Here is a 12587-nt window from a genome sequence, read left to right as displayed (position 1 = left end):
AACAATCTTCCCTTTGAGCTAATCGACGCATTTTCTTCGATAAAGGCACAGAAAAGAAAACTGTGGATGGATTGCCATTAATTCTACCGTCATTTTTATCTTGTACTTCAGATGATAATTGATTTTATAATTATTGTTCTCATTAACTTTTGTGATTTCCTAAAAGTACTCAAGAAATGGTCATTTTTTTTTTTTCATTTAATTTTTAACGAAGATGTGAACCGAAATTACATGCTTTTTGTTTACTTAATTATTTTTCGAGCATTTCTTTATGCTCTTCACAGGCAACCCCCCCCCACCCCCCCCTAAATAGCACTCTACAAAACTCTAACTGAAACGTCTGTCCCCACACTACACATAAACTTGTTTTTTTCCCGTTTGTTTGTTTCTATCTGGAGACTGATGCTAAATAATATATTCGTATTGTTTAGTTGCTATAGCAACTATCACGTTAGCATATTAGTCTTGTAAGTAATAATAATTGCCTTTCTTGCCATAGTATATTTTATGACTGTAGCCGTGTGGGTTCACGGGACTGGTTTGTCTGTTCTTAGGGGGGGAACCCTCCACCTCCGTATGAGACAGGCTAACTCACCTTTAGTCGAAAGAGACCAGATAAAGGTTCCTCAGGCCACTGATGGGAATCGAACCTGAGAGGAACTGTTCAGTTGTTTGCCGATGATGCAAAGTTGTATTAACTCTTGTTAACACAAGTCTAAAAGTCTAAAAAAAAAAAAAAAGTCTATAAATGGCCTTCGATATTAAAAACAGTCATTTCCAGTTGCTCGAAAATTTTTCCGTGGGTGTTTGATCAAAGGAGAACGAGTGAACAAAATTTCTTGTCCATCTCCAGCGACTGCGTGCGTAGTGATGATTATTTATTAGCAAACCGGATTGAAGATAGTGTTAAAAGTTACTTTTTGGTTTGTTTAAAAAGACTTCTGTGTTTTTGATGTGCAACCAAAGAGCAAAAAACCCTTCTCGAGAATGCCTTGAAAATGGGCAAAATTTCGCAGGAGCTCAATGAATCCACCTTCTGTTGAAAAGTCCACTGTTTATGTGAATTCTACTTGGGAAAAAGTCTAAAAACCACAGTGCATTATACAATATGCAGTGCACACCCACCCCCTTCGAATCCCATCCTCTTGTGCAAGGATGAGATTCGAACCCGAGTCTTTAATAGAATTCGAACCGAATCCCATTAAAGGTTAAATGCCTTATGGTCTTGAGACTGCATATTAGAAAAGCTAGGGTGGCGATCAAATGAAAATGAAATTATTAAAAGGAAGAAAAGGTTTAAAGGCTAAGAAAATTCTTTTTAGGGAAGAGAGATAGATAGAGGGAGAGAGAGAGAGGGAGACACTCGTTCTCAGTAGAATGTTCCTCAGACAACTGGCCAAAGCCGTGATTTATGGGCAGCCTTACACTGTTGACCCACCCCTCCTCGCCCATTCTTTCTCTCACCCGAAGGTCTAAAAGCTACGAAGCCGCTAACAGGCCGTCAGCTTGTGAAGACTTGTTTAAACGCTCCACCTTACAATGAACCCATTTCCGTAGCACGTTCCTGCGTGCCGTTTGTTCTTCGGGAACAGAGCGAAGAGGCCTGTAAAAACTTTCTCTCCCCCCCCGACCGTAAAGCACTCGGGAGGAGGGAGAAAGGAGTGATCGCAAAAGAAGGACTGGAATGGGGTGGGGAAAGTGGTGGGGGGGGGTGAGTGGAGAAAATGGAAAAGCACTCATTCAGGGAACCCCAAAGGACCAACAATTGGCTATCGACTTCCCTGAATGAGCCTGACAAAACTTCCTTTGGACACAGAAGGTGTCTTGTTTGCCTTACAACCGACCATAAAAGTGTACTTAGCGACGATTGTGAACAACCCACTTGGTAAAGGCCATCAAAAACGCATGCTGGAAAGAGCGAAAAATGAAACAAGACGTCAATTTTAAAAGACCGGGTTTTACGCCGATGTCAGAAGCGGGAATTGAAAAGCGACTAACTGACAACCGCCCGTATAAGAGACAGGACATCAAATCGTGTTTTAGTCACGTGGTATTCGAGTCGGATTTTCGAACGAACTCAACGGGATTACACTCGGATCGAATTCAGTCAATCTTTATTTTTATAACATCGTTAGACCCTTCATTTCGCGAATGTTTATCTAACAGTGATACTGTGAACATTAATGAGGCTAATATTAGCCTGAATATCACTCGACTAGTTACATTCAGGATATGAACATTAATCTGAATGCTTTAATGAGCAATAATCGAAGCATGCACGAAGAAAAAAAATAATAATTTCAAAATTCCTAGGATGAATATCAATATGAATATTAGCCTGAAGAGGTATACGTAGATACTTGTAATATAAATATTAGCCTGAATATTTTGTCGTCAAAATCTGAACTCATTCTGAAGAGCTATATTTATATTCTGCATAGCCTCAATATTTCTGACATCGAAATCAAAATTTATGACACGTTAGCCTGAATATTTCCGGCATCAAAATCAATGAAAATATTAGCCTGAAGAGTTACGTTATAAATTGAGATTAGCCTTAATAATTCTAACATCGAAATCAAATATTTATGACATATTAGCCTGAATGTTTCGGGGATCAAAGTCAATGAAATTATTTGCCTGAAGAGCGACATTTAAAGTGAGATTAAGCTGAATATTTCTAACATCAAAATCAATATTAATGACATATTAGCTTGAATATTTCTGGTATCAAAATCAATTTGAAAATTAGCCTGAAGAGTATTATGATTAACCTGAATATTTCTAAAATCAAAATATGAATTTATGACACTTACCCTAAATATTTTGGTCATCAAAGCAATGTAAATATTAGCCTGAAGAGCTACATTTGTATTGTGATTAGCCTGAATATTTTTAACATCAAATGAATACTGTATTTATGACACATTAGCTTGGATATTTTGGCATGAAAATCAATGTGAATATTAGCCTGAAAAGTTACATTTGTATTGTTATTAGCCTGAATGGTTCTAACATCAGCGTCAATATTTAAGACATATTAGCTTGAATATTTCCGTCTTCATTAGCCTCAAGAGACCACCGTGGCTATTAATGATGCGAATATTAGTTTGAATCGTTCTAGCATCAAAACGAATTTAAATATTAGCCTGAAGAGATGCTGTGAATATTAGGTTGAACCTTCTGGCATCAAAATCGACTAGAATATTTAGACTACATGACTATCCATATTGCGAACTCCGGCATCAATGTTCACCTGAATAGTTCTACTTTGAATAGTTAAAATATGAACATTGACCTAAATATTCACATGTTAACTGTAATTTGAATTTCACAACATGAACATTAATCCGAATAAATCATGGCGTGATTATTTTCAGATAAATCAAGTTATCTGAAACTATCTGTGAGTTTGTCCATTTTTTTTATTGTATATTGTTCACAACAATACTTGTACAGAGTAAGATATAATACTTGACGTTGTAATGTTGTTGTACACTGTGCCGGTCTTTCACCCGATCTTCACCCATGTATGACGATGTTTCGTTGTTTCAGAAGTAACTAGAACATTGTCGCCTTCCTTCTGTCAAGAAAACCATTACTAATGATGGCTTTTTTTGTGCATCGAAAAGTATCCGCCAGGTACTCAAAATTCCACGACTGCAATTTTGATATCGAGTTTCCTATTAAACAGTCCAAGTCCCTTTGCAATGGCGCCAGAACGATAGAGTAAGCAAGTAAATGACACCCGAACGATGACTAACAGGATGTCTTCAAGTCTAATTTCCGATGCAAAATTAACCCCAAATATGTATAAAGAATTATTAACTGGATCATAAATATGAAGGAGAAAATGTCGCGAATTCTTTGCCTATAGGGTCGTTGTCAGACATTCCCCGTTTTCTTTGATCAAGCCGTTTGTATGTAACTCGATGGTCTTGAACAATAGAGGATTTTATTACAGTCATGTGCGAGTCCTCCGGAGTTGCTGTGTGTGTGTGTTGTCTACAATGGACACACATCTGTCACTAGGATACACTTTTAACGTTTTGACAAACTCGTTTATCTGGCAACTCGGTAGTCAGAGAACCATCGAAACTTTGAATGGCTTAATAGTGCCACTCAGTTTATTATAAACACATTCTTACACTTCCTCGTTTCATTTTTTTTTTTTTTTTTTGAATGCTTTTTGCTTTGTTCGAAATAAGAGTTCATCGGGTTCTACACACTTGAATAACAGACGACAGCATTTAGTGCAGTATTGGTCAATTTTTCGTCTTTAGATTTCCTCATTTTGTTGAATTTGCCTGTCTAGTTAATGTACTAATAATAGCAATTAAGTTCCTTGCAGAAACGCATCAAAGAACACTTAAAATCTGGGAGTGTGTGACGTCATATGTGGCACACAACGAATATGGTCACAGAATTACAATCGCTTCTTACAGTTGCGTTACATTCAAACGAAATTAAGGGCTAATTGTTTTCCCTGAAGGTTTGCTAGTCGTCAATCATTTAGAATCACTGGAACGAAAGTAGATAGCAGAAGATTGTGTGTACACTGCGTGTCAAAAAGTATCGGGACACCTACAAATAAATCGATGACATGCAAATGTAGATTAGTAGCTTTGACGGAACTTCGGAGTCGTAAAGATGCGGAGAGGGTATTTCGATAGTATTTGAAGTCCCACATCATACACAACTGGCTATGTATGATGTGGAACTTCATATTGTATCAATTAATACAAATAAATATCGTCTCAATCATCCAATGTTACACTATTCTCATCATCATCATGCGCATCAAGGATTTAGGCCTAGCGTGGCCTGTTCCGGCCTTAGAAGTCATCGTTGAATCGTTTAAGAGGACGTCCTGGTTTTCTCTTTCCTAATGGCTTGTACTTTAAGGCTTGTTTTGGTAATCTTTCTGTTTTCATTCTTTGAACGTGTTCCATCCATCTATGTTTATATTTTTTAATTTTTTCAATTACTGGTTCTTGGTTTAATTCTTTCATAATATCTTCGTTTCTTTTGTGATCAAATAGGGTATACTTTGCAGTTTTTCTCATAAACTTCATTTCTGCTGTTGTTAATCTTTGTTTGTCTTTTTGTTTTATTGTCCAGATTTCGCTTCCATACATTAAGACCGGTAAGGCTAATGTATTGTATACTTTTTAGCCTGGTTTGTTTTTGAACTAGGTTTGGTTTAAATATAGAGTTAATTACTCCTGTTATTTTTAAATATTTTGCAATTTTTACGTTTATATCTTTTTCATTTTCATATGTAATCGTACATCCTAGGTAGTAAAATGAATTCACCTGTTCTAAGATCTTGTTATCTATTACTATTTTAGTTCTTGCTGGATCTTGTCTTTTAAAGGCCATAGTTTTTGATTTTTCTGTTGATATTATCATACCATAATCTTTGGATATCTCATTTAGATTTAAAATAGCTTTCTGTAGTTTATCTTCAGAATTTGAAATTATCATTTGGTCGTCGGCAAAAAGGAGAGTGTTTAAGTTCACTGTAGGAGAAAGTTTAATACCTCGATGTAAATTTTTATTCCATTTTTCTATTGATTGTAAACTTTTATTACCTGAACACAGAATATCACCTACGATTTTTGGTCCTAAACAATCCACTGAAGTCGTATCAACCATTTATTTAACTAATATTATTAAGGAATGTATGCTATTTTAATAATGTTATTAAGGAATCAACATGCAGACTGCATTCTTATATAGACCATTAAGTCTTACGATGGGGTAGCTAAACAATTTTTTTTTAAAAGTTGAATATTAATCATTCGAACTAACAATGGATGGTTTTAACGTCTTATTCTGAAGACAGAGAGACCTTTATCAGCCACCTGCTTGCAACAACACGCCCTTGTGCGAAGATACTTTAGAAATCCACTCTCTCCGATGTCTCAAAGCACGGGGTGGGGGTAAGGAGGATTACATATGATCCATCTGCCGCCAGGTGAGACTCGCAATGGGATGAAGGCTGCAAGTGTTGGCTTCTCTGCCACCTATGATTGGTAGAGGTTCTTATCCCTCGTCATCAATACGGGCGTGGTTACCACAGAAGAAAAAAGGGGGTGGTGGTGGGGGGGTAGAGAACGGAGTGGCCGATCGCGGAAAAATGTGTCGGCCCTGCACACCATGGCAGAAGAGACTGTTTCCTGGCTGGGAAGTGTGAAAGAGATTTGTCAGAACCAAACAACAGCTGGTGTTGTGAATCATTGCTCGCATATGAAGCTTCGTTTCGCCTCCAGCCGTTAAGGGTGTGTCCTAGTTGAGCAAACGATGCTCATCTTAAATCTCTGGACACTTCCAGACAGTAGTTGGTAATAATTTTCTTCTTGGTTTCCGATAGCAGGCAACTATCGCTCTGAGAATGGAAACACAACAAGCAAGTTTGTATAAGCTTGATCAAAAGTATGGGCCAGATCGAGGCCGATCACGTGACATCGTCAATGAAAGAATTTGTTTGGGGGGGGGGATTGACTGTTTTCAATAAACTGACACGTCCTTTCCATGTTCGTTTCTCTAAGTATCGCTTGTCGACTGTGGTCGTATAGTTACAATGTCGGAACCCGAATTGTTGGTCCTGTTGATATATTAACTTGGTATTTATTCGAATCACATCTCCATGAACTTTTTTTTTGTACTAAAACCTCTCTAAAGACATACGTAATCCTTATTTATTAATTATAATACCTCAATGACTTGACATGCAAGCTACGTAAGCCTAGACATAGTGAGTTCGTAGAGTTAGGACAATGAAAGCAATCTTAAAATCTAACTTTGCTGACTCTGTAATAATTTTTTTTTTTCCATCCTGTGCAAAAAGCTGTTCAAGATTGTCTTAAAGCTATTCATCATCCTCTCCAACTCTTTTTTTTTTTTTATTCGCTCCTTTTCCGTATTAAAATTACTACTCTCTGACATGGCTGTTTCGTGGACAAATAACAGGCATTCTGGTTTTCTCAAATACTTATTTAGCTTCTCTGTAGTTCTCTGCGTATATAGCATCAAAATTTCGATAGAGCTTCCGTGGATAAGCCTAAACATTTAGGATTCTTTTAAAATCAAGTCTTGGCAACATTATCCGGTGAACAGTGGGTACTCCACATACAACGGTATGAGTTGATGTAAGATTCTGAATTTTATATTATGTCTATTTAGATTTATCTAGGTTATAATATGTTATAATTGTATAGCATTATGTGTGTGTGTGTGTGTGTGTGTTCCGAACCAAAAAATATGTGGAAAAGGATATAATGTAGCTATATTGTATGCTTTGAGTTATTATTTTTATTCTATTTACCAGATAATCCATTTTCAGTGGTGTATGTACGGTGGGTAGAGTTAAGGGATTCAGTCTACGTTCTTCAGTTAAGATTGTATACAGAATTTTAATTAAAGTTAGGTATTCGTTAATCCTTCCACAATGTTCTTTTTAAATACTATTCGAATATTAAAAAAAAAAATGATTGTGAAGCCATGTTTGATGTCATATACGTTATTGATGCCGTAACTATCATGTTCATTACAATCTTTTATATAGGCTTTGCAACAATAGCTTGTCCCGGGACATTTATGCATTGTATCCAACAATGGAGTTCTTAATCGGATAAGGAAAAATTGGATCTCATGGGTGTTTTTGCAAATTAATTTTTTTTTTCCCTGCTTCCATCAACTCCTATGAATTCAATGGGATTTTCCCAACTCATATAACCAGGCCGTCCTTCTTAATAGTATTACACACACTTAATTATATGCGAACCTAAAATGGCAAACACTCCCTGACCTAAATATTTGTCTTTGTTTTTATAATTTGTTATTTGAATGTTCAATTCTTCTTGTTTACAATAATTGAATGGGAGGAGATTGAAAATGAGATTGGAGATTGAAAATGCAACAGAGATAATTTTTCAGGAATCATCTATTCTATTCTCTTTATTTGTTATTCTTTTCAAATGTATGTGTGTGTGTGTGTGTGTGTGTGTGTGCGTCCGCTGGCTTTTATTCCCAAAGGGATAGGCGAAGCAGTTTCACCTTAACTAACGTGGAAGAGGAAGCCAGCAAACACCCCATCTTACGAATCACCGATACCTGGTCCAAGACTATCATTGATTTTAACTATTATCCAGGGATGAGAGTGTCTTTGTTTTATTTAATTAATCATTAAGTTTTTACGTCATTTACTTAGTTCTTCATTCTACTTCTGATCTACTTGTTTATTTTAATGTGTATTTTTTTTGAATACTTGTTTATTTGTAAGTACTTTCGTGTACTTTTTCTAAATAATTGTTACTTGCTAAGCCCATCTATGTTATATATATATAATTTTTTTTTTTTTTGGTAACTTTTGCAAGTCATCTTAAGCTACCTTTTTTTCCATAATTCATGATAAAAATTCCATCAACATGTACTGAATGTCTTCCCATAACTTGTGCGGGGATAGTGTACACTTTTGTGATGTATTTATCTGATTATTCCTCCCGAAATAACAATAACGCATGTCTAGTTTAATTTCCGTATTTAAAAAGATTTGTTACGCGTCAAAATAAAACATAAACACAATAAAACCAATAAGTGTTCTGTAATTATTATCTTATAATCTGTGAAATAAGCAGATACATCCACAACCAAACATTAATTTATTGATTGTTTGATTTCAGTGAAACGGAACAATTAGATTTCTTATGTATGACGTCACACTTAGCCATATTGTTGCTCTGGTTGACATATCTCTTGTATGTTAACTTCAGGTAATTTGTATATGTAAATATTTATGTCTCTATGAAGTTGATTATTTCTAACATACCACGGGGCGTCCAGAATCATTCTCAAGCATTTGTTCTACACTCGCTGTATCTTGATAATGTCAGCATTAGAGGTGCGGCTCCAGGCCGGAGAGGCATAGATGATTATAGGACGAATTGTCATCTGGTATAGCTGAAATTTGATTCTGTTGCTGAGCTTGCTATTTCTATTAATTAGCGGATAGATCTGAGCTATGGCTTTAGATGCCTTTGTGCACGCAGACTTAGTGTGCTGATTGAAAGATAGCTTTTTGTCGAGAATCACACCCAGGTGATTTGTTTCTGTCTGCCAGGGAATTTTAGTATTGAATAATAATACATCTCCTACAGGAGACATTGGCCTTTTTGAGAAAAGAATGGCTGAGCTTTTCAGGGGGTTGACTTCCAATCTCCACTTAGAGAACCAACCCTCCAGCTTTAGAATGTTTTCTTGAAGCTTTCTGGTAATGAAATGGGGTTTGAGAGATCTGGTTAGTATTGCCGTATCGTCTGCATACAGGGCCAAAATGGAAGTCATCGGATTGTGTGGGATATCTGACATGTATACAGAAAACAGCAATGGAGCCAGTAGGAATCCCTGCGGCACTCCAGCAAAGATGTGGCGCTAGGAGGATGTAGAACCGTTGATTTTTACTTGCATTGATCTATTCTGAAGATATGAATGGATTAAGTGAACCATTTTTAGTGAGGTACCGGCTGAGATAAGTTTGTGCAGGAGTCCAAAATGCCAGATTTTGTCAAATGCTTTAGATAAGTCTAGGAAAACAGCGCCTGTGCACTGGTGCCAGTTGTAGCTGGTGGTGATGTATTCCACAATTCTGTGGATTTGCTGGGTAGTACTATGGTGTTGCCTGAAACCAAACTGTTCTTTAGGGAGGATGTTTAGGTCATTTACTGAGGTTTGGAGTCATGAGAGGATAACCTTCTCCGCAACCTTACCCAGATTGGAGATGAGACTAATTGGACGATAATTTTGCCGTAGGAATGCCCGAAAAAAAAAAGAAAAAAAAAAAAAGAAAATTGAAATCTATAATAATTGGTTTATACATTTAGTTTCATGGTGTTTATATTTTTTTATCTTATTATTAATTTAAATTCAATTAAATTTAATAAATTATTAAAGTATATTCTGTTATAATATTGTTACAATATAATTTTATACTCAATTTCATTTTATTTACCAAACTTTACTTTTTTTTTTTTTTTGTGATCCAAGAGAAGTGATTGTTACAAAACATTGCAGCCGAAGCATTGAACACTACTAAAAATTTCTTCCGATCTCCTATTTTTATCCATGAACAAGCCAACGTCTTGTAATAACGAACCAGTTATGATATTACCTCTAAAGATGGCATTTATTTACTTTATTTGTAAGTAGAGTATCCATAATAACCATTGCATGGTTTGAGACTATTTATTTAGATTAAAAAAAAAAACAGTGGAAAGAAATTAACAACTGATGTTATCTTTACTGCCTGAAACAGCTAACAATACCAAAAAAAAAAAAAAAGTAATCAGTCTGCGTGCAACTCGAATCACGTGCTGGTATTCCACGTGCGTGTTTTGTGTCAATTTCAAGCCTCAACAATGTGGACGCCAATAATGGTTTATAGTATTGTTGTTCCATTCACACCTTATTAATGTACGTAAGAAATTAATAACCAAGTCTTTTTTTTTTTTATTATTATTATCTTGGATCTCGCGTGAACCTCAGTACTTTGTAAATATTGATCTTCCTTCAACAGACCTTAAAGGCCGACGACAGGGGATAAAAAGGGGGGGGTAGGGAAATAGAAGTAAAAGAAAACAGGAAAGTATTTGGAAAACCCGTATGAAACATGTTTTTGTATAAACGTGCGTTTTTCTTTGTTTTTTTTTTTCCTTTTTTTTTTAGAAGGGGGGGGGAGGACAATCTAATGGCCTAAAACGGCGCTTTTCGATGTTATTTAAGAACATTTATCACCGGGAAAAGACCGTATATATTAATTTTTCCTGTCACGAATGTATGTAAAAAGGCTAGAACCGGATATAAAAGGAATGTGGCGTCTTACACATCCTACTCTATTATATATGGCTCTGGTTTCTTCATGACCACGATAAGTGGCGGACGTGATGGAGCTGACAGCCAAGAAAAGTGAACTAGACCCGTACCGAAACCACATCCCCTGACTATACGGCCACAGTTCTTTGTGCGACACCAGAGGTATGAATTTCAACTCGCCAACCTTCAGCCTTTCTCATATCTATCACGTGAAAACGAAGACCGGCTCATTCCAACTTTATCACGCAATAATCTCTCTTCTTGCACCCCCCCTAACATCCCTCCCCCCCTTTCCAACGCGTTCGGCTTCACCGACAGCGCCATCTTTTCAATCTAATATATTCTCCTCGCGAGCACCTGCTTTTTTTTGAAAGCCCATACGACATCTTCAAGCAATTTTTGTTTCAATTACTGAGGATCACGCAAATCGCCATTGTTCCATCCCAGAGGTCATGCTAGTCGTACGGGGTGAGCCCCGCCTACCCCCCCACCATAGACGTTTGTCCATTGACTCGCTCTTGGCTTCTACCATTATTTTCAACCTTATGCTATTGGGGAAACTGAATCCGGTTCGAAGAGCCCTAGTCACGTGTTTGTGGGCTGTAAGTGAGCGAGGGAGAGCGGAACGAGCTGAGGGAGCGAAAGGGGGGGGGGATCTTATCCGCGAAAGCGTCTGCTGACGACAGGGCGGCCGTTTCACTAGGCATCTTATGTTCTCCACTAACCAACTACCTATTATTCTCACCTTTCGTAAGGTAGAGAAAGACAGCCATTGGTGATTTAGTCTTGTGGCAATTGGGGGCAAATTTGTACGTGAAAAAAAAAAAAAAACATTTGGGAGGGGGATGGGGATGGAAGTTGTAAGAAAGACGAGAAAAGTGGTGAGCCAGACACTCTAATGCATCGCAGGCTGGAATATTTCCAACATATTTGAATACTTCAAAATTCTCACGTATATTTTTGTGAGATGCAAATTTGATGATGTACTTTGGAGATTTCTCCCATACAGAAAAGATAGAAAGAGTAGAGAACACATAGGAGAAAACATAAATAACATAGCAATACAGACTCGTTGGTAATGGTACACTTGCATTTGATTTGAATATGAAATATCTATAAACATACCATTTTTTTTTTTTTTTAGGCCTAACATTAGAGAATAAAATATTCACATGCAAACGTGTTGGTTGGTGATGTAAACCAAATCTACTTTTCCAACTGAAGTGTGTCACCAACAAGACAATATAAAACATAAAGATTGTGTGTAATACTTAAAGAAAACCATAAAAACCAGAATAATATAAAATTTTCAACTATATTTCCCATTCTGAATATCGTGGATCACTTTAAATAATAATAATAATAAAAAAGTGCGTCATCTTCAGAGGGTATCCAATCTGTGTACACTACAGTTGAACATCCACTACATATTTTTACGATTGGCACACGCGTGACCTTTGACCCCGGACATTTTCAGTTGGATCCTTCGATACCTGTTTATCCTTGAAAGCCTATAATGAAATCAAAAATAAATGATTAAAATCTTATCGTGATATTAAACTAATTTTATAACTCTGCGTGTATTCTATAATATTATTTATAAATAGTTTTCTATTGTCTGTATATAGGTGTGTTCAAGGGGACGGTTTGTCTGTTTTTGAGGCTCAAAAAAATCCGATTTCTGGGAGAAAACCCTCCACCTCCGTCCAAGGCCG

The sequence above is a fragment of the Typopeltis vanoorti genome, chromosome 10 (genome assembly GCF_054136105.1).
Source record: "Typopeltis vanoorti isolate ZY-2024b chromosome 10, IOZ_Tvanoo_1.0, whole genome shotgun sequence".
Taxonomy (NCBI): Eukaryota; Metazoa; Arthropoda; class Arachnida; order Uropygi; family Thelyphonidae; genus Typopeltis; species Typopeltis vanoorti.
Note: the sequence above shows the minus strand (reverse complement) of the source record.